Here is a 24,046-nt window from a genome sequence, read left to right as displayed (position 1 = left end):
TTTCTCAAAAACTTACTTTTTTTCAGAGTGTAGTTTGCTAGCACAAAGTTTGTTGTTGTTTCCTGAAACAAACAAGAGTTTTACAAGGCCAGGGATTATCGTCGATCCAGACTACATATACAGTAGTCATAGTATCAGGAACATGTGGCTGTAACATTCATTTCTGAGAGTGCATGCAGCAGCTTTTGTGTCTGTTTTTGACCAGATGGAATACCTGTTATTGTTTCTCGGCTGGAATGCGTTAAAATGCACACATAGTGTAGCTTAAGTTTAATAGATTCTTATTTAACACATTTCAATTATACACATTTCATAGCTAACCTGTGTAACTATGGTAGCATGCTAAACCAAGGGCTATGCAATAATACCATAATATTGTTTTTGAACAATGAGATAGTTCTTTATTTAACCCAAGGGAAATTGTTGTGCAGCAGTTCCAGTACAAAGTAGGAAAGCGTGCAAATAAAACAATATAACAATTAAGATGATCAATAAGGTACAAAAAACAAAGTACACAATGCCACTTATGTAAACAGGTACAGGAACAGCTGATTTCTTCTTCATAACCTTTTAATTTCTAGCCTGACAAGCCAGACCCACATCAAGATGTTGGGTCTGGGAACTCACCATTGGCAGAGCTCAACCGGAGCGTAAGTTTTGCTAGACTGACCCTGGCTGCAAATTACATTTGCTGCTGCTAGGGTGCATCTAGATTTCAAGGCTATTTAATTTCCCAACATGTTCAACAAAAGTGAGTATTTTAAGGGCGTTTTCACACATACCTCATTTGGTCCGGACTTTCGGACTTTTTTGTTTGATCCGAACCAAAATTACAGGTGTGAAACCTCCCCCGGACCACGGTCCGGATCAAAAGACCAAATTTTGGTCCGACCAAAAGAGGTGGTCTTGGTCCGGACCAAACTGAACCATGGTCCGGTTCGTTTATAGTGTGAAAGCATTTTTTGGATGGTTCGGACTTTCGGACCAAATACAAGAAACTCTGGCAGGCTCTCCTTGTGTTACAAGACCAGGGAAGCTCCTTTAAGGAATAGCTTGGTGCTTAGTGTGTAGGCTACATGAGAGAGTGTGTGACGGTGAATGCGCTCAGAGCAGACAGCTGTCGGCTATCAGAGCAGAGAATACATCAGCAGTTTATTTGTTAAGTGGTAGTAAATGTACAGTGTAGGTTTCCGTTTGTCTCTGAATAAATTCTCCAGAAAGAAAGTTTCCGTGTCTCGCTTGTCAACAACACAACAAAACAAAAAGAGCCGCGGCAGTAGGGGAGAGCAGCATGTCAGCTGAAAAAACTCCAACACAGAGAGAGGAGATGAGAGGACGAGGAAGCCCGTCTACAAACCAATCAATTATAAGTATCTGGAGACGCAGCTCACGTATGTGATGATGGCAGGACGTAGTTTTGTCACATATAGATCTTTAGTGCGCTTGCATAACTGCAGTGTGAAACCAAAACTTACCGGATCAAATGTATACAATGTAACAAAAACATGAACCTTGGTCCAGACCTTGGTTCGGACTTTCATGTGTGAAAACACCCTAAGACACTGCCGTCTGCATTGCCTGAGTTGGTTGTTGCGTCTTCATTGTGCATAACATTTTTGGATTCCAGTTTATATAACATACCGCTCCTGGCCAACTGCTACACCTAGTAAAAGCTGCAGAGTGTTCTTTCACTTTATATCTCTGGCTGCGAAAATCAGGAAGGTTCACTGATTGACCCACGCTGTGGAAATGCAGGCACGTCTCGCTGCAGATGAGCTACACAGTGGGGCAGGGCAGAAACCTTCAGCTCTACAGTACTGGCCAATCTACTCCTATGTTGGCTGATGTTATGTAGTTACACCACCAGGCCTTTGATGTAAAAGAGTGTGTTCATCATCACAGTTCCAATGAAAAAAGAGCCTTATTTTAAATTAAATTAAATTTTAAAACTGATCAAATGTCACCATGGACTATTTTTGGCATCAGTTATGTTTCATGCCTTTGGGTTATATTAATATTATGCTACAGAAGATGTAGGTGAGGGGTTAATGTCATACGGCACAGCTTCATGTGAACAAGACCCTTTTGTCATATCCTAATATGGATGTTTAGACATTTTTATGTTGACTGCTGTACCTGTTGAGCAAGCAGATTTCATTTCACTGTGGAGAATTCACGTCAGACTCGAGTTGAAATTTGACTGAACTGTCATGTCGTATAAAAACTAAAGTTAATTAAGAGGAAGAACAGCATACAAAACAAAACCCCAGCGGGCCGGGGCTGTGACAGAGACAGTTGACAAATCCACACAAAAAAAGGGGTTGGGAGGGGGGAACAAAAGCCTTGTCGGAAATCAAATGAGCAAGTCACATTTTTATGCGTACAGCTCACCTGATGTATCCTTGCTCACAGAAGTGTCAGAACGTACGAATTTTAACACGTCTAAAGTTTCGGTTTTGCTGATGGTCAAGCCCCTTTGATCATGAGACACGGTGCGAGGTCCTGCGGCCAGTGACTCAGCAGATTTGACTCAATGAGGCAGAGAGTAACCTGAGTCAGCTAAAATCAAAAAACCTCACTGTCACAATAATAAGAGCAGGATGGAAAATGAAGCATTTTAGCTGACCGAACCGAGGAGAGAGAAAGAGAGAGCGAGAGAGATGACAGCAATGATCACGCATTACGGATGAAATGCTCAGTGCTCCTAGGAGATTGAGTTTATTTCCCCCTGTGGCCTTATACAGTAACAATATTGGATGTGCCACATGTTGGTAAAATACATCAAACCTAGGAAGCTAATATGTGGCTACAACCTGAAGACACACAGTACGTGGTTAATGTGGCTATTGGATTCACACTCTCTTCATTACCAGCATTACCAAATAAGGATACAGCTATAAATGTTCAATATGCAGTGCCATAAACTGACCTTTATGGGGGATACAAAAAGATCCACTGTTTGCCCAGAAGCCATCGGAGGGAATCGAGGAATGAACTGAGTACGTGAGACAGAGAGGAGGAATGAGAAGAGAGCGGTGGCTAAAACACCCGGAGGTCAACAACAAAAGCTTCACAAGCAAAAAAATTTAGACAGCTGTGCCTCAGGATATCCACTAATGAGAAGGGAATGTCTTTCTTTTCAAGAATCTAAGAGCCCGTGATATGACGACAAGGCATCTGGAGCGTACGCTTGATGGTCTGTGGCAAATGATCCTTCATTATCGGTAAAGAAAAAAACAACCTGAAGGAAAATCAAATAATTCTGCAAATGAGGGGTTTCATGAAAAAGTCTGGAATGTGTAGTTTCCTAAAATGCATTAATCTTTTCTTCTTAAAGTACAAATGACTCTTGAAAAGCAGTTTCTAAAGTTAAAGTAATGCCTAATGCGCCTCACTTCCATGCCAGTATTTATTTTTGTGACAGCACACTGCATGCGAGGGGGTGGGGGGGTTTATCTCATCTCCTTGGAATTTGAAGTTTGTAACAGCAAATCACTTTTCTTTCATTGCATTGACATCAGCACAAGCAGCAAACATTTAAACAAAAAATGTAATTTAGATTCTCGTGGTCGACTACAAATCAACTGCAGTGCACATTAGTTTAAAGGTGGTGTTAGTCTCTGTTTTTTTTTTTTAATTATTGTCAACAAATCCCATGAATAAAGACCAAAAACAACAATGTGTTTTACCGCCTCTTAATACTTTTTAACCTCCCTACCCTGTCTGTGGCTCTCAGCCCCAAGCCCATTGGTTTCAACTTTGTATATCTATACATTTCTCTGTCAGGTAAATGTAGTAATACAATGTTTTCCTCTGAAGTAGAAGTACACAAAAAAACAAGTCAGTAGTATACAGTGGGGTTGCATATTAAGTCATTTGGGGTCCTTCTGTAAGTAATTTTGGGTACAATGGTTCTGGAGAAAGCAACAAGCAGCAATACCACAGGCCAAGCAATCGTTTATGAACGAGCACTGCACTAGTATCTTTAAAAACGGGTCACAAATATATATTTTCATATTAAAAAGGCTCATTAATTTCCCAAAACACACACTGTAGACATCACTCAAATAGAAGTAAATGGTGCATTTGTTGGGGACTATTTTCAGCTGCAGATTAATCCACATCTGTTGCACTAGTGAGTTTTTGGGGCAGCAGGACAGTGTGTGTGTGGGATTGAGTCTAAATAAACTACAGTGTGTGTTCATGGTAATGAAGAAACATGTCACCCAGTGCAACAGTGTTGCTCATTGATGTGTTTTAATAGTTTTTGGACAACAATGGAGCTCTAGGACACAGAGGAAGAAGATATAGGCTATAAGACTGTGATACACAGACAATACTAGTTAGTAGCAACCTGTTCTCAATCCCAAATAGTAAAATACTAACGCTTTGTTCAGTGGCTCTCAGCGTCAGATACAGACGCAAAAATCACCCTTCAGCGCGTGCATGGGACGCACCGGGCATAGCAGCAGCTCGACTGCGGTGCTGTAAGATGATGTTAACAGCGACAACAGTAGCGAGTAGTATGATAGACCGAATATCCACGTAAGGAGGAAGGTTGGGGGGATGGATGAATCAAACAACACAGAGACCTGGGTTTGTGTCCCATTCTTGTCTGGTGTGTCACGGAAACGTACATTTTGTAACCCCACCCACCATCTTTTCCTAAACTTAACTGTCCCGTTATTGTGCCGAATGTCAGTTAAACGTACGTCCAGACGCAGAGCGCCAAAAAAATCGATGCCAAGAGTCCCGACCAAGCGCTTCTAAATATGACACCAAAGGGCTAGATTCTAAAGGAGACTTTATGCGTCAGTAACAAATGCCAAAGGCACCGAACCAAGCGTCACTGTTAGTAGATACATTCACTGTTGGTTTTTGTCTTTTCATGAATCAGAAAAATATTGCATGCTACCAGATTTGTTCTTGAATCAATTAAAGCTTACCTGTCATTTATATTCAATCAAAAACATCAGTAAGCACTGTATTTATGTCGTAAACTGCAGAAAAAACCTGAATATTGTTATAGTCTAACGCCGCCTTCACACTGGCAGTTGAAATCAGCTCCGATACGGCTTCGTAACGACTGGAAGCCATTCATTTCCTATGGAGATTCGCAGACTGCATGCGAATGGGTCCGAACGAGTGCGGTGCGAAAAAAGTCGTGTCAGTTGGTCATCCGGATGCGTTCAAAAAATTGAACTCTTGCGAAAGGCTACGGACGGTTCCTATCCGACAATTCCAGTGTTGCTAAGGTACTGATAAACAAACCTGCTAATGCTAATTAGTTAGCTAGCAACAGACATCGAACTATTGACATTATACCGCTATATCACCTTTAACCGACGTGACATGTCAACGTCCTGGGCAACTTTTCTCCACGCAGCAGCCTTTCTATTTATATCTGTATAAGAGAGGTCATAGAGAATCGTACATTCAGACATCAGTCGTTCTAGTCTCTCCGCCATATTTGTGAGTCGCTTCCGAAGCTTTTCAACGGGGTAGTACGACGTCCGCTGGGGGCGTATTGCGTATTACGGAGCTGATTTCAATTGCCAGTGTGAAGGCGGCGTAACATTTGCATACCGCTACACTTGTTCTATCTCCTTCATTTCAACCTCTTTATCAAGGATAAACCATAGCATTGTGTATATAGAAGAATCGATTTTGGGAAATGTTAATCAAATTAGATCATAGAATGAGAGAGCTTCGATTCACACATGAATTGTTTTCATGCAATCCTCTAACAAACATTCTTTATTTCACTTTACAAGCCCCAACAAAAGATGAAAAGGTATTACTTTATCATTATCTTTGCGTTTTTCAAAATGGAATTCATTCTTTATGTATTGGACTGTGTGCTCTAATAGCATTAGCAGAGGCTAATTCTATTGGTCTAATAGCTGTAATTAGGTAATTGCACTGTCATAAAGATGACATTTATTTATACTGCAGATAACATGAGGGGAAGCTTGAAATTGTATAATGATTTATGTGTTTACCAGTGTTATAGACGTCCGGATGTGAAACCAGTTAAAGCTGTATTGTTTTATGAAATAAGTGGTAAAAAAGATCAGTGGTAATTCCATACTGGTAACGTCTTACATTCTGTGACACACTGTGATATGAGTCATAACTTGAGAATCCATGAAAAATGTGAATGATCGTTTGCACTCAGTAAATAAATAACGCCATTGCGTAATACAGTGGGACCATTTCTCCTACATGTATGTGTACTGGCAATGGATTAAGACTCTGCTGTAAGCTTTATGAATTGCACCGTTGAGAAACTTGAGTGAACTGCTGTACACCACAGTGACACCAGTTGTCTCTTTGCTGCAGGTTCTTTTACACATTTGCAAATAAATGTGTGCAGCACCATTTGTGTCTGAACGGCATCCTCGGGGGTAGAAATTAATAGTGTGAACACAATGGATTGTCTTGTTGTGCAGCCCTTTGCACTCTGTTGTGTAACTAGGTAGGCTGCACACACAATGCCACCAGTTCTCATAAATTCCCCGCCGAGGGTGAAAGCCAACGTTGACGAGGACCGAGCCTTTATCTGAGACTGATAAATCCCCTCCCGCTGCCACACAGAGGATCACTGAGGAACCTTGAGCTGATTTATTGAGCTCAGAAAAACAGGGAGAGTGAGGAAGCTGTCCTCTGGCTGGATATCGCTGCCATTCTTCATTTGGGTGACGTTTCACTCAACCCTTGAAGAGAGTCCCAGGGAATACTGCTCTTTCTGTTTTTAAGACCATTTTTATGGCATTTCTGCTTCATGAGATGGTGTTTAGTGACAAAAACAGGAAAAGAAAAGAGGTATGGAAGACATTGCAGAGGATGAGACATTGCTCATCCATTGTACTATATATTTTTCATTTTACTCTTGTGGCCAACGTTGATAACAGCATATCATGCCAAAATATTTCCAGCCAACTCTTCAATAAATCTATAGCATATATCACGAGTTTTGTTTAAATCCTCCACACCAGCTCAAAATACCACGGCCTGGCTGCAACTGTGGGCCCTATGAATTATTAAGACTTTCCCTATCAATATGGCACCCCAGACAAAAGATCCAGCATTTAAAAACATTTCTCTGTGAGATAAATTCATTTTTAATGGAATCTCTGCTATCAGTCGGCTGTCATGACCAAGACAGCTTCTGGTAATGTCACTTTGATTAATGTCAACTTGTCATAATCAAAACAACCCAAACAATGTCAACTTGTCATGACAAAAACAAGACACTTAATAACAGAAGTCATAAACGTTTATGACTTGTTTATAACGTTTATGACATGTTCATGACAGTGTCATGTCATAGTTATGACAGTGTCATGTCACGATTATGTCGATACCTTTAAATAGTGTTAAAAAGTGTTACCGTTTACTTCAGTATTCAAACAAACAAGTCCTAAATGAAAAGGAGCAGAAAGAAGATGAATCTTATAATCTGCCCCTCTTTCACAAAACATGCATTAACAAAACAAATAATTCAATAAAAAACTCTTCCCTTCCTCCTCTCCCCTTACCACTCACAAAAGAACTAGTCCACTTCCGGGACCTTCCGCTTTCTTTGTGTTGGAATTGTAATGGCTTTCTCTTTTTTCAAACCTCTGGATGTTGGCAGACAAACTTCTCTTGTGAGCTTTATACATAATTTGCAGAATACTGTAATCTACTAACTAGATCATGAAATTTCAACAACTTTAACTGAACAAACGATGGATTTGATGAATCTCAATATCGACTTCTACTGATGATTCTTATGGCTCTTTTTTTTGTAAAATGAAAACTGAAAGAGTGTGTTTTTATTTATTTTGTTTTATTTATTAATTTTATTTATTAGGGACCATGTACAATTTTTTGCATGAATGTTGCCATTTGATGCATTGTACCAGGGTTAGCCTTAGGCTAATTTACATCTGCAGTCCCTAGGCAGTAAAAAACATGACAACATTAACAAAAATAATGCACATTGTGACACACACACACACACCAGTTCAGCACCATGTTGAAAAACAAGAAAATAAAAGTAAAAAAAGCAGGATGTTAGTGGTTGCAAAGTTGATTGGTTTTTAAATAATATTTTAATCTACATTTGAAGCTTCTGATGGAACTACAGGTTGTTATGCTGTCTGGAATAGCATTCCATTGAGTGATGGCTTTAACTGAAAATGCTGACTGTCCAAAGGTTGTATGACGGAAGGGTACAGTGCAGTTATGTATGGAGGCTGTTCTGGCGGATCTTACAGAGCTAACAGAGAGGAGATAGACAAGTCATGTAAACAGATGGGAGCCAAGCCATGTAGAACTGTGTACACTGTGCACAGATTTGAAAAAAAACTCTAAAATTGTCAAAATTGAGGAAATTATGTTTCTCCAGAATCTTACAATGATGGTACCTGAATGGCTTTTTGTCAAATACTGTTTGTTTGTTTTTTTACAAATACTACTGTTTTTTATCAAATACTACAAGCACTTCCCCAGACTTCAATACAGTAGGTCAGTCATTTGTGTGTTATTTGTCCACAGTATACCAGCGGGGAGTAAACGGCACACCACAGAGTAAATAGAAAGAAGCTATTTTGACTGACTAGCGCTAGCATGTTCCTGGTTTGTTAGCATGTAAGTTAGGGCTGCACAATATATATAGATTTTTTTTTTTATTGTCAACGCAATATCAACTGGCGCAGTAAATACATTGTGAAAGGCTGCGACATATCGCGAAAGACACTGAGATTTTTTGTGTTAGTTGGAAGAAAATATCAGCAGAAAACTGCACTTTGAAATGTAATTTAATTTTTAGCGCTGCCTTTTAAATTCAATTCAATGTTCAATTTGTTCAATAAAAGAATGTTGGAAATGATTTCCTTTTGTTTGTTTAAAATTCAACAAGCTATATGTTGTATTGTAGCAGAATACTGAAAGCAGCAGAAATGCAGAACTCAGCATACTTTAATATCTGTTTATTTATCGCCAGTCATATCGGCATATATTCCTCACATCGTGCAGCCCTAGTGTTAGCGGTTAGCTCACCAAATACAGTAGTTCACCACTATTTCATCAAGATGTACTGGTGAATTTGGCTGTGCCACTTTCTGATGCCACCAGAATTAAACTACAGGTGCTTCTTTCAAGAGCCACCATTTTGATGATATCAAATAATTATACATTGTTTAAGCAGCATAGACACCAATTTCAGCTCCCACTGTAGCCCCGGTAAACGGTGATGCAATGCAACCACAAAACATTTGAGAAACAATCTTGCTTTCAATTTTTTTTGTTTTTTAGCTCTCGCTTTCTCCGCCTCCACATGCAACCCACAGCAGAGCAAAACAAGTTCACACCCGTTCCCTGGAGGCTGTCAGACTAAAGCAGGCGAGGCAGGTACACCGCAAGACTCGACTAAAACACTTCATTACAAAATCAGTGCATCCCAGAAGGCCCTGAACATCTCACATCTAACAATGTGGGAGAACTTGAGGTCAGATATTCTTTTAAAAGGCAGTGAAGTTTTGCAAAGCCCTGCTCTGCACTCATTTAAACCTGAGCTGCCAACCCAGACCTTTGACTAAATAATTCATGTTCTGTTCAGTTTCCCCTATGCACTGTGTACTGCACAGTAACATGGTCTGAGTGAGTCCTCTTTTTTTGGTTGGCTGGAAGTCCATTGAAACCGTTTTTTTTACCATGGCCACTGAGAATAGTTGAAGTCTGAAGTTCTGATTGGAGTAAATAATTTTACAGACAACTGCACAGTCTCCTCAGCATTGTAAATTAATACTTTTAGCTGGGAGGCTTTGGCTTCCGCTAATTGTTATTGTTAAAGTCACAACATAATGTTTTTTTTTTTTTTCAGGTTACAAAGATGTTTCTGTCAATTACTTTTCGTTGAAATATCAGTTGTTACTGTATGTTGTGGTTGTGGTAGAGGCGGGATAATCCACGCCAAACTTGTTGTGGATTATCCTTTGAAATTGAATCACTGTTCTGAATTGATATGCTTGCCTCAAAGTTGCTAAGCAACCTGCGTAACCTTAGCAACATGCTAAACATTAGCAGGCACAGTAAGCTTTATACAGTAACCTTTAACGTGTTCAACAAAAAAATGCAAATGCTCTTATTTGCAATTTATTTTAAAAGCATGATAATTCATTCTGGGCTGTGTGTTTGAGGATGGTTGTTTTGTGTCAGATTGTTCTTTGTTTTCCAGCTCACGCATTCTGCAATCCAACACAGTGCTTGTTTTGGATTATCCTGTACATCTCATAAGTTACTGCAGAGTTGTTTTACGTTGATTAAACTGCAGAGAATGCAGAAATTACCATGATTATTCTGTTGCTATGCACTTTAGGGGTATGAAACGGTTGGTGCCCATGTGCCAGATTTTGCTCTGCCGCACAGTGAACTGTGTTGTGCTGAACTCCTGATGATAACCGCCTGGCTTTGGCAGCCGCCGCTTTTAAAAACACTTAGATTTTTTTGGGGAACGCTCTTGCAGGTAGGCGGTTGTCTGGGCAGTTGCCACGTGGCGGTGTGAAAGCAGCTTTAATCATACAAAACATGACATCTCTTCCTTTCTGTTGTGGTATAGAGAAGGTAAGGTGGTGACCATGATATGTTACTGAAGAGACAGGAAGCTTGCTGATTACCTGACTGCTCATGGTCCCTGATTAGCCTCAACTGAGGAGGTGTTGACAATATCTGTCTAGAATGTTCTTTAGGGCTGGGTACCGAATTCAATACTTTTTAGGAACTGACCGACTGACTTGCCTCTAATGTATTGAGTATCGAAAAATGCCTCATCATTCAGTACCCAATTTCAATACCTAAGGAGTAAATCTGATCAGTGTCAGTGAGCCAATAAGCATGCAGCATGCTTTTACTAAGATCTAATAATGCCTGTGATTGGCTGTCTAAACGTTTCACGTTGCAGAGACACGCAGGAAAAACTCTACGTTACTCATAGAGACAGGGCTCACGTAGTAGCAGCTGAAAAATAAAGTAAAAAAGATTTGCATTGCTTTCTTTTTGTTCTATAAAATTGGTATTGAATTAATTTGTTTAGGAACCGGTATTGAAGTCACAGTATTGGTAGTATCGAACATTTGTTAACGATACCCATCCCTAATGTTCTTTATTCCTTTGTTTAACCTGACAAAGGACAGAAACGTTGTATTTCTCAATCAAGTTTATTGCAAATAAAAGGACAGTGGACATGTCCTCCTTCCTATATATACGCACCTGTCTACAAGGAATTGAAGGTGTGCATGAGCCTTCACAGTCAAAATATATCACCCATCTGCTGCCAGCTACAACAGCCGCCAGTCATGTAGCAGTGTAGCTGGTTGTCCTGCCAATCACTGCCGAACCTAACAATCATCTGTCTCAAAGTGGCCTTCGGACGGTATCAGAGTGATGTGGTTACAAGCAGTGTGAAGGCAGTGAACTGGTTGAATTGACATGGACATATAGAACCTTAACTAATGTATTTCACATATCCTTGTAGGAAAAACGCCTTTTTATAGGTTATTTCATTCATGTATTCATTGGGGCTAAGAACAAGTCTGCTATTTGAAATGCTCAGCCACTGAATTCCTTTTTCATGTGTGTCCCTGAAACATCTAGGTCATTCCCCGAGGTGATCTGCACTGAGCCAAGGTAGTGATCTAAGCTCTCAAGTTAGGGAAGGATTGATTTATTTGGCCTTACATGGTTTTCACTGCTCTTTACACTGTAGCCATGTCTCATTTCTATTGAATAAGGTGTTGGAGGGTAAGTGAGATGGTGAGCTTTTTTGAGCCACATACAATTTTCCTGCTGTCATAAAAGCAGCCACGTAGCAGCAGTTTTTACACAGTAAATTAAGCGTTGAGTGAGGTTTTTGCTTCAGGGAGCTGTTATAAAATCTATTGGGTATTCTAAAATATAGTTCATACAGCAGGTGCCAATGGACAAATGAGCAGTCTTTGAAAAGCATTCTGTTTGTAAATGTGTGGTTTTTGCCCGGCAACACCAATTTAGTCCGTTTCAGCCACACATAATTCCTAATGCATTCGGTGGGCAGGTTGATCAAGAAGGAGGGAAGGAATGGGGAGAGACGGGCAAAACGAGGCAACTCATGAATGTTTTGTTTTGTGGCATTTCAGTTGAATTTACCTGCACCATTGGGTCAAGCCGGAGCGTCCAGGCATGCCTTGGGATGATCTTCAGTGCTAAACATATCTGACACCTTAATGGTTGCGACAGATGGGGATGTTTGTTTAGTCTCTGTAAGGAAGAGAATTGTTTAGAAGTTATTTCTGTACCTGCCTGCTGCTTTGCTCCAGTCAGCTGATTGCTCTGCCATGTGACTGCTCTGCTTATGCTTTAGGGGGGCGTGGCTACACGCCAACCTGTCAATTACGGTAGAGGTTTAACAATGCTAACTATGGCATTGTGGACATTAAAATAGACCTGAACTTGTTTTTGGGTGTCGCCCAAGTTTTCATCTTAAACGTTGACCCTCTCACTGTGTTTTCACTTCATCAAAGTGAATTGGAACACTTTTGTCACCTAGAAATGTCTTATTCAGCGGTCTGCCAACCAAGCTAGATAGCTAGCGCTAGCGGTAACTGGTAATTTAAGTGAAAGTCTGACGATTTTCAACCAGCTCTGTGTACTGCCGTACATGCTGATGAACAGCACCAGTACCCGGAGGCCTACGTTTACCCGCCAGCTGATAACGAGTTATCCAACTCTGCTGGATAACTGTCAGGTTGAAAATCAAGACTTTTTCTTATAGCATTTAGCTTAGAGCAGCATCATTGAAACAATACACATCACTAGCTTAGACACGTCATTCTCCCTACCGCCGCCCTTTTGTCCAAATATGGTCACTTCTGGCTCCAAGATACCAAGATGACGACGGCCAAAATGCTAACTCCTGGCTTCAAAACGGCAGTCCACAAACCAATGGGTGACGTCAACGATGCTATGTCCATTATTATTACAGTCTATGATCTGTACACCTCCCTTTGTAACTGGGTCCTGGACTTTCTCACATAGAGACCCCAGACAGTGTGCATTGGGAACATCATCTCCACAGCCACTACATTCAGCACCGGTGCCCCCCAGGGATGTGTGCTCAGCCCGCTGCTGTTCACAATAATGACCCAAGACTGTTCCGCCAAATATGACTCCAATCAAATTATCAAGTTTGCGGACGACACAACACAGGTGGGCCTAATCAGCAATGATGATGAGACAGCATACAGAGGTGAGGTGAAACAGCTGGCCAACTGGTGTCAAAATAAAATGTCTCTCAACATTGATAAGACAAAAGAGATGAAAATTGACTTCAGAAAGACCCATGCTGCCCACCTCCCTCTTCTCGCCAATAGATCCTGTGTGTAACAAGTCAGGAGCACCAAGTTTCTTGGTGTGCACATCGCTGATGACCTCAGCTGGTCACGCAACTGCACCTCCCTGACCGAAATGGCACAACAGCGTCTCTACATAGAGTTTCCTGACCAGCTGCATCACTGTCTAGTATAGGAACTGCAACAACTCAGACTGCTAGTCCCTACAGAGGATAACAAAGTCAGCAGAGTCCATCATATGGGCCTCTCTTCCCTCCATTCATGACATTTACACCAAACGCTGCACAAACAGGGCCTCCAAGATCATTAGGAACCTTCCCACAGACTTTACACCCCGCTGCTGTCTGGAAAACAGGATTGGAGCATCTGGGCAAGAATCTCAAGACTCAGCAAAAGCTTCTTCCCCAATCCTCAGACTCCTTAACACCCTGCTGCCCCAAGCTCAACATAACAGGCACAACCCTCTCTTTTACACAAACACGCACGCACACACCCACACGCACACAAACACCCATAGTGTCATTACACTATATGTCACACCTTGTCTGGTACCTTGTTCTGGACCTGTTTTTGTATTTTGTAGTTTGCACCTTATCTTCATTCGTTCATTCTTTTGTTTTCCCCTAGTGCGGTACTGCACTGTATATAGGTGGATGACAATAAAGTCTCTCTTGACTTATTAAGCCCCCTCCCCCTGTAATTAATGCTATGTGTGTCAAGCTTTCATTCTCACGTGGCACATGTGAAGTTAATGATAGCAGTGGTAGATTTACTACTCAAAATTCAAAGTCATTTTTGAAACAATGGGTCCTTCGTTTCAGACAGGTAGACAAAAGCAGCTTCTCATTTCTAGCAGATAGCTAGCTAGCTAATTAACATCAACACTAACGATCTGCGGTTTCTGTTGACCACTTTAAAAAACAGCTGAAGACTCACTTTTTCAAACTGACCTGTTTCGTGATGTTGTAATGTTGTGTGTTTTTAAGTTATATATTTATTGTTTTATAGCTTGTTTCTTTTTACTGTTTTATGGTCTTATTTTTTAAGATTTCTTCTATTGTGAAGCACTTTGTGACTTTGTTCTGTAAAAGGTGCTATATTAAATAAACATTTAAATTTAATATAATATAAAGTCAGCTTCATGAGTTGGCTGAAAACACTATCTCCAGCTGACTTTTTTTTTTTACACTAGAAACCTGTAAAAGTGTTCCTCACCTGTTGATTATCCTTGCATTGGACGTAAAGAAACAACATTGTTTTTGTATTGCAGATTAAATATGTTTTCAAACAACTGTTTCATTTTTTCAAGAGAAAAGGCTTTGAGGATGATAATTCTCCGTAGGTTTATCACTACAGGTGACCCCTTTCACATTGTCATTTGATACGTTGTTCTTATAAATACATCAATTACAGCCACTTAAAATGCTATTTTGGTGTAACAAGTTTGCATCGAGTGTAAATTTCCCAAAACCAAATTAAGAGCAGAACGGAGCCATAAATGTTACTCTAAACTTTGTAGAAACATAGTAGCTTGCCGTGCCTATTTACGTTTGCTAAGCTGCTATTGGGTGAGGGGTTTAGCTAACAGTCAGTTGGTAAGGAAACGTGTATTTGTGTTTTGAGGTAAAAAGGGGTTGCAGCGTTGCAAGCACAAGCTGCAGGCAGTTACTTTGCTTTCAAATGCTTTATTGTTCAGTTCCTGTTGCAGCCATGTAGTATCCCTCCTACGCTGCTGCTTCTCAGAATGCAGTTACATAAAGATCAATATTTCCCAAAGACCCTTTCAGTCCCATCTTTTCTCTCAGATTGTATAGACATCGGAGAATCGCATTGTTTTTCTACACGTCAGAATTCAACCGTGACCTCGCCAGTCTGCTGTACGTAGCTCTTACGCAATGTGAACATGCATTCTGTCGTTGGAATGGAAGGGGTTCCAGGTGGAGGGAATATTTGTATATATGTGTCACAGTGCCGTTCAGGGTCTGACTCCCTCTCTTCAATTGCTCTTAAAGAAACTCATTAAAACTGAAGGACAAATGTCCAAATCCTGAGCTGTTTTCACAGCCTGAATGCCAGCTGAATCAACTTTAATTTTTCTTTAGTTCCCCTAACTGCCTGTAGCACAAATGCTCATAGCGTGTCAGTGGGGGTTTGATTAGGTTATTCATCGATACTGAGTCACTACTTCATCAGGGGCCAGATGTATAAATTGCACACATTAGTGATTATAAAAAACACATGCAGTGAGATGAATATTTTACACCGGGAACTCACCTTTATGAATCAACCAAGAGAGTGAATTAGCAATGAGGCATGAACATCAAATGGTAGTTAATATTTTTAGTCTCAAAAGATATTTTTTTATAATAACATTTACAGCTGCATTTTTCAGTATTACTAAAATATCCCCTTCTGTCTCACTGTTATTTGCCTAACTCTAATTTCTCTCTCCTATCTCGAAGTCGCAGTTTGCAAGCAGCCCCATCTGGCAAGGAGTCGTGGAGTGTCCCTAAGTGAACAGACGTCAAGTCGCAGTGAGTATACAGATATTTACTCGCAGCACTGTGTTTGAAACCAGTTCAACAGCAGTTTAATTTTGGGCATGCTCAATTACATTTCTAGTATATTGCTGCCTTCAGGAGAGAGTAATGCTGTTGACTTGGCTTTTACTGTATGCATGTCCAAACCAGGTTGAACAGGAGTGGTTCAACATACAATTGATGCTAGTTGTGTGACTGGCTCAGAATGAAAGCCTATGAGAATATCAGCACACGTCATATCTCCCAGTTTTACCATGTAATAATCACATCCGGGATGAATCAGAAACCAGAAAGTATTTCAGGTACAATGAAAACAAATGTCTTTTCTTTTTTAGTGCCAAAAAGCAAATGAAGTAATGGTTTTTCATCTCCATCATGTGTTCACTGCACATCATGAGTCACATTCAATCTAAAGACATGAAGTCATAAGCTTGTTTTGCACCGCCGCCCGCTGAGCTCTTCAATTAATTTTGCCATCTTTTGCGAAATCACATCACTAAAATTAAATGTGAACAGATATGCAGTGAGTGCACACAGTGTTGAGCCGGACTCCATTTCCTTCATGTTAAACACACACACACACACTCACACACACACAATGAATCCAGCACAGATAATTACCTACAGTGTCATTTTCTCTGCATGATCACACTGATTTTACTATCGCACATTTCTGCAGAAAATGTATAGGTTTATCTTTGGCATGTAGTGGAACTTCTTCAGCAGTAATGCCGTTGTCAGCAGTGCAAACTAAAAGATGATTACAGGGCAGAATTATCTAGATTGCCTGTCTCTCTTAGCATCCAGAGAGATCATAGCACCAAAGAACACAGAAAGGTACTTGCCTCGCAGACACTTGTTTATAAGATAATATCTTTTTACGATAAGTCCCCATTCCCAAGCTCCGCCCCAAACAATATAAATGTATATGAGGGAAAACTAGGGCAAGCCTGAATCAGAATTTCAATAGACCACATTTTTGTTTAGACTTGCAATTTTGGCAGTAAGCACCATCACACCCAGAATATCAATCAAAGGCTGTTATTCTTATGTCTCTGAGATATGTTTTAAGCGAGACACCACTCTGCTCAGTGGAAGTGGCAGTGGTGAAAATATCGACAATAATCACTACCAGCTGCAGATGTCACACATTGTTATTTCTTTCCCCTCTATATGAATTATTCCTCTCATATGAAACAACGGAAACTCTGCCACCTTTCTCTCCCCCACACTACTATCAACACCACAACATATCTGAGACCTCTGCGACCCCTCCATACATTATACAGCTACATTAACTGCTGTTCTGCTTGCTGATTCCCTTGCACAGTTTTATTGGACTGATGCTCAGAGATATTTGGCTGCAGAGTCCAAAAATAGAAAGAGGGTGATGATGGATCGTAAAGTACTTCGTTTATTGGACTTAATGGAGCTCAGTTTATAGGTAGAATGGTGAACCATTGAAATGGGAGTGTCAAAGGCGTATTATATTCGCCATAAAGCCCCCTGCTTCCTTCAGACCACTGTATGAATGCAGGCCGGAAACTGAGTCATATTTCGGAAAAGAATAATTAATTGTGAAACATGGGGTCGGCAGAGTGAGGCCAGGAACGAACCACACGCGAAGCAAAGCACTGCAATGCATAGATTCGTGCCTGATCGGGCGCCTGGTAAGCCTGTCTCGCTCTAGACACAGCTGAGAAGTCAAGACAGCCAAAATCACCATAAACATGGGTGCTTTATTTTGAAATGGTTTTTATTTTGCAAAGTATTCGGTTGCGCTGTGGCCTTCCTGTGTTTGATTACTAGAGCCCGACCGATATATCAGCGGGCCGATATTATCGGCCGATATTAGGCATTTATAATATTCGGTATCGGCATTTATAATGGCCGATAAATTTTAAAACATATTTAAAAAATAAAATAAAATCGGACGAAACACCCTTCAACCATGTTATGAGTGTTGGCGTTGCATAGTTTGTCTACCAGAGGGCGCTCTACAACGTCCCTGTTGGCAACACTCGTGTTTAACCCTTTACTTTTCATATCTTAAGTTTGTATTTTTATACATTTTATTTATCAGAACTTTAATATATTTTGATGTTCCTCTGTTCTGTTGTGACAATAAAACAAACAATTTTTATTTTATTATTTTTAAACTACATTATCATATTATTTTAGTGAGGACTCATAAATAACTACAAATAACTAATGTTAGGGAAATCTGTTTTTGTTACGTGTTTCTGGATTTTCTTTTAAATATATATCGGCCGATATATCGGAATATCAGATTTTTAAATCGCCAAATCTTTGTATCGATATCGGCCTTAAAAATCTTTTATCGGTCGGGCTCTATTGATTACCTACCTGGCTTGACACATTTGCTCACAGCTTGCGACCAAAATAGGCAATTGCTGCAGCGCGCGGGCCGGCACAGCCGCTCCGCTCCTAATCGCAGCTGGTATGAACTGATAACAATAGATTGGATAACATGGGCGCCAAAAAGAACGCTTCCACGTCCAGTGTGTTTTTAGCGCAATGAGTTTAAATTAACGTATTCAAAGTCAGGATTCAGCTGCTCATTGTGTTGCAGTCACACTTTGTCATTTAATTGCTGTGTGGTTTTACCTTCAAAAGAAGTTAGAATTTTAGAAAATGATTTCCAGGGTGCGAGAGCTGTGAATGCTCCACTTGGAGTGCTCTCTCCTGTGTTACCAGCCACAACCTGACGGACATTTCCGCCACCCACGGTTGCCTCAGCTTGCTTGACTGAAGTGAATAGAGGAGATGATGGGTGCGCAAAGATGTGAGAATGTCGAATTGGCAGGCTGCACAGGTTTGCCTGCAACCCCTCAGAAGCACATTTGAGCCCTTACAGCTGATTGACTCCTGGCTCAGCCTCATTAGTGAATTCGCAGAGGAAGGCTCCATGCAGGTGGGGTGGGGAGAGAGTTTCACAGAGCATGAAGGCCAAATACACCGCTTCCCATGACAATACCAAGGACTGCGTTCTGCTGACCACAGAACCATGGCAGAGTCCTTGGCTCATCTAAAATGCTGTTTCACATAATGGGAGCAAGCTGAAAACAAATAAACCAACCTGATAATGAGGCTTTCCCTCAATTTCTGTGACATTTTTCCAATAAGAGTCATCTGTGCTTTTAATAGACAACAAACATCTGTGCTGCTCGGAAACACAGTCTAATTTGTTTGGTAATTGTTGGCTGAGCACAGAGCGAGCTAACCATGTTTTTTGTCGATACCTATTAAAGTTCTTAGAGCTATAATACAATGGTTATTCATTACAGTATGCACTACTCTCATAATCCAGCTACTGATGTAAGAAGGAAGTAGGCTACAGTAGTAGTGGATGTTTTTACAGCGAGAGTCCTGTGAAAACCAGGTATTTCTAAAGTTCGTCCGTTTTTCACGAGCAGCGCGGCTGTAGAGTGAAGTGAGTGAAATGTCTGGACAACTATTGGATGAATTGCCATGAGCTCTGGTGCAGATGTTCATGCCCCCCCGCCCTCCTCCCCAGAAGCAATTTTAATAACTTTGGTGATCCCTTAATATATCTAACATTTACGTCTAATACTTTGATCAACAAATGCCTGCAAAACATTTCATTCAGCCTCAGCTGTACTTTGGATTTAGTGCTTATTGTTAAATGTCAGCATGCTAACACGCTAAACTAAAATGGTGAGCGAGGTAGTCATTACCTGCTAAACGCAACATATCCTCATACCTAAATGACAGAATAGGTTGATTTCCTATGACTCCCAAAGCAATATATATATGAACGTTGTATTTACTGCCGCATGGTGGCCGTTTTCAACACGTGACCGCGGTGCTAGTTTTAATAATGCGACCGTTCTATCTAACATAACGGCCGGCATTTTAAACACGTGGTTAACGTTGTGTAATGGAACTAGTTGAGTTCAGGCAACAAAAATACTAATAATGAGTCACGTACAACTACCAAAATAAGAACGTAACTGCGTCACCGACTAAGGTCCATTAAACTTTGGTTGATTTTAAAAGGTGACCGTTGACTTTTGTTGTCACGCGTGACACAAACCCCTGTCTTCCGAGTGAAAGTCCGGTGTTTGTTTGACTCAACCTGCCTCCTTACACGGAATTTGGCGCTCTCTTACTTGGTCACATGACTTCCTCGTTTGCTTCCACGATAATTACTGCCATTTCTAACCATTTCATGGAAATCCCAGGTAGTGATGATGAAATCTTTTAGATAAAACCATTTCCACAGTGCTTTGAGTACACGTGGGGTGTCTGAAGTGCATGTTAAGAGTTGTTGGAAGTTTGTTCAGAGAAGTGGGTGGTGATGGCACAGTGGATATGACAAATGTCTTTGGTGTGGGAGATCTGGGTTCAATTCCCACTGTGATACTTCAACCAATGTGTCACTGAGCAAGACACTTAACCCATGGTTGCTCCAGAGGTGTGGGACTTCTGACATATATAGGTTTTGGATAAAAGCGTCAGCAAATTGACATGTAAAGAAGGGCACATAAAAGTACATGAAACAAATTTACACAAGAAAGTACCACACACATTTTAAGATATAAAACCAGACCTTGGTTGTGTCTGGATGTCGATGAAAGATATTTAGTTAGCTGTGATGTATTCAAAACAGTCAATTCAGCAATACAGGGGACTATATTCAGTTAGCTGTAATTCTGATGCTTTGCTAATTAGTGAGGGGAAATACTTACACTCAGGGACACCTTTCCACTTGGTTTAATCGCAGATTCACAAATTAAAAAAGATGGACCATGAACGCAACTAAAAACTCAGAAATCATCTCCTTTGAGTTGGTGGCGAGAAACAGGTGGACATGAGCAAATAATATATCATCTACTCTTGGTCTGTTTGTAAAGGGAAGGAAACTGGTGCGTCACCCCGTCTCAGCTGCTTCGCATTTTAGAAGTTTCTCTCCATGCGGAGATGTTAGCCACTTTTTGGAAATTATGAGATATTTTCTAACAAAATGACTGATAGAAGCAAATGAGGAGAAATTACAGTGTTCTTTTTACCAGCTAGTAGGTAACTGATGACCTTGGCTGATAAAACGCTTTTGAAAAATATAATAATCTATCTTTTAGGTGCTAAATGATGGACTTCGTGGCTTGATGTTTTGTCTTAAATGTGAGGAATCACTCAGAAATAGAACTTCAGAAATACTAACATTTGTCATCGTCTGCACAAGAACAGAAAAAAAATGTGATTCTGGTTAATGCTGACATTTAGATAACGCTGATGCATGCAGTTCTGACAGAAAGGTTGACAGTCAAATAAATGAAGAGTATCTTTTCAAAATGAGATATGGGCAGTTTGAAAAACAGTGACATCAGTTCTTGCTGATTTGAAGCTAAAATTCAGATTGTGGATTTATTTTTTTAAATGTTTAGCTGGTGTACAACATATGCTATAACTACAAAAACTAAAGTATGTAATGATCTGTGTTTAAAAAGAATATTGAAATAATAGTGATCACTCTCATGACCCGTCCTACATGGCAGGAGGCCAGTTCCATAGGAGAAGTCAGTCGCTGGCTTCATTATCCGCAGCTTTGATTTTTTTTTTTTTCTTTTGGGTTGTTAAATTGGGGCTTAATGGCGAGACGGCAGCCAGCACAATAAAGGCTGAGAGGTGCTGACAGAGGTAGGAGGTAAAGTGGAGGATAGATTGGACCTTGCTGGGGCCAGGTTCACACTGCTGAGAACAAAATAGAGGTCCCTCTTAGTGATGGTGGCCGGGGGACAGTGATGCCCCAGTGACTCTAATCTGACCACTTTTTTCAGTAACGAGTAATCTAACGCGTTACTATTTCCAAACCAGTAATCAGATTAAAGTTACTTATCCAAGTCACTGTGCGTTACTATTTTTGTCATTTTCCTTAGTAAAATTATATATTGTTTTTGCTTTCTTCTTGTCTCGGGGAGTGAAGTCACGTATGCGACGACAAGTCACGTTTTCAGCATGTGGACAGTTAGCGTGTACCATGCAGCGACACAAACGTAAACAACAATGGAGGGAGGAGAGAGATTTGCGTTTTCTAGCTGGAAATACAGTCACTATTTTGAGTTTGTGTCAGCTAAAGACTGCAATATTAAGGTTCGTTGTACACTCTGCTGGTGGCGACAAAGTGCTATCTAGCTACAAAAATACTACGTCAAATTTGAAGAAACATTTGGAGTCGCAGCACTGCACAGTCAAACTACAGAGCAAGTCCCACCAGGTGGTGCAAAGCAGAGAGAAGAAGGTCCCCCACCACCCAAACAACAAAAGCTGGACTTCGGTGCAAAACCAGTAAGTGGGGGAGAGTTGAAGAAGTTGGTCGAGCAGTATGTTGTAGAGGAAATGCTGCCCTTAAACACGGTTGACTCGCCTTTGTTTCGTGCCATAGTAAACAAGATCCATACTAGGGGCCTACTGTCAATGCAGAGTTGCCTCACAGAACAGCTTTGTCACGGTTGTCATTTTTATGTTGAGGCGGCGGCGGGGTGTTGTCAGCAGCTGCTGAATGTAACTAATAAAGTAACTTGTAATCTAACTTAGTTACTTTTAAAATCAAGTAATCTGTAAAGTAACTAAGTTACTTTTTCAAAGTAACTGTGGCAACACTGCCGGGGGAAAATGCTGCTCTTGAAGAGAGCGAAGAGAATGGCTTGTGTTGCTGCTGTTTTAATGTTGATCAGAACAAAAACAATACTATAAGACACAGCAATCTACAACAGACAAAACAATACAATAACAGATGGAAAAAAGCAGACGGACGAAACTGTCCAAAATAAATGACAACAATACCGTATGTCCTTCCAAAATCGTCACAAAACAGATTTATGACGTGATCATTCTTTGGTTAAAGTGCTCATATTATGCTTTTTGGCTTTTCCCCTTTCCTTTATTGTGTTATATATCTTTTTTGTGCATGTTATAGGTTTACAAAGTGAAAAAGCCCAAAGTCCACCCCAAAGGGACTTACCATCTCCAACAGAAAACACTGTTCCCAAACTGCTCCAAACAGCTCTATTGTAGTCCAGCCTTTACTTCAGAGACAAACGTGGTCACTTTGGAACACATGTTATAATGCTCACCTAGCTGCTAGCGTAGCACGGCCTCATACTCTGCTTCTGACTAGCTAGCAGCAGGGCTTAATTTGAGCCGGAACACGCTGGAACATGTTCCGGCACCTCCGACGTTGGATCCGGAACCTTTTTTATTGGATCCGGCACCTCCTGTGTCACTATGAAAAATGAATCTCCTAAATGAAAAAAATAAATTACTGTTTGTGTAGTGTTCAATGTTGTTATCTGTCTTGTTAGTCTTTATTCCCCATTGAAGTTTGCATTTTCGATGCGTTTTGAGGTGAATTTTCAGGGTAAGACAGAGGGGGGAGAGGAACGGAGGGAGGGGATCGACACTTCAAGTGACACATGCACATTATACACAAAAGACGTATAAACGGCAGCAATGGCGGAAAACAAGACGAGATTTCTTTGTTTGGACCGATTATGAGGTGGAACTGTTACTGAAAGTAGCACGCGACTACAAGGTAGGGATGCACCGAATCCAGATTTTTGGGGTTCGGCCGAATACCGAATCCACTGGTTAAGATTCTGCCGAATCCGAAACCGAGTACCGAATTCTAATCCCATCCTCGGTGTAGGGCTAGCAAAGCTGGTAATGGTCGTCTGGTTAACACAGGTTTTTAGCTGTGACTGTCCTTCCTTTGCCGTACCTGAAGTTGCTGCATTTTCACTTCTGTCTGTAGATTCCTTCATGCACAACTCATAGCGTGCGTAGTGCAAGCGTAGGGTTCGTGGAAAAAAATTCTAAGGTTTGGCAGAAACAGAACTCCGTCAAAAAGCCAATATTCGGCCGAATCCTGGATTCGGTGCATCCCTTTTATAAGGCGACAAAGGTGGCAGAAAACACAGACTGGGAGTCGGTGCAAACCAAATACAGCAACATATTGGAGCGGTACCAGGACAATTATCCAGCGCCAGAAGAAGCCATGGCAATTGGGGAAGGCGTTCCCACACAAGAAGGACGAAATCACAAAATGAATGTAGGCCAGCTAACGTTATAATTTTTTTATGAAAAGCATAG

At 40.7% G+C, this 24,046-nt stretch overlaps 1 long non-coding RNA gene across 1 annotated transcript; it reads left to right on the top strand.

Annotated features, from left to right (window-relative positions):
• The first annotated feature begins 16 nt into the window (after window positions 1-16).
• LOC116057468 lies at window positions 17-23,686 on the top strand. Its single transcript, XR_004106831.2, has 3 exons — window positions 17-29; window positions 16,442-16,451; window positions 23,615-23,686. It is a non-coding gene; the product is annotated as an uncharacterized LOC116057468 (long non-coding RNA).
• The last annotated feature ends 360 nt before the right edge of the window (window positions 23,687-24,046 follow it).

This window comes from Sander lucioperca, chromosome 18 (assembly GCF_008315115.2).
Source record: "Sander lucioperca isolate FBNREF2018 chromosome 18, SLUC_FBN_1.2, whole genome shotgun sequence".
NCBI classification, from domain to species: Eukaryota; Metazoa; Chordata; class Actinopteri; order Perciformes; family Percidae; genus Sander; species Sander lucioperca.
This window is presented reverse-complemented; position numbering and strand designations above follow the sequence as displayed.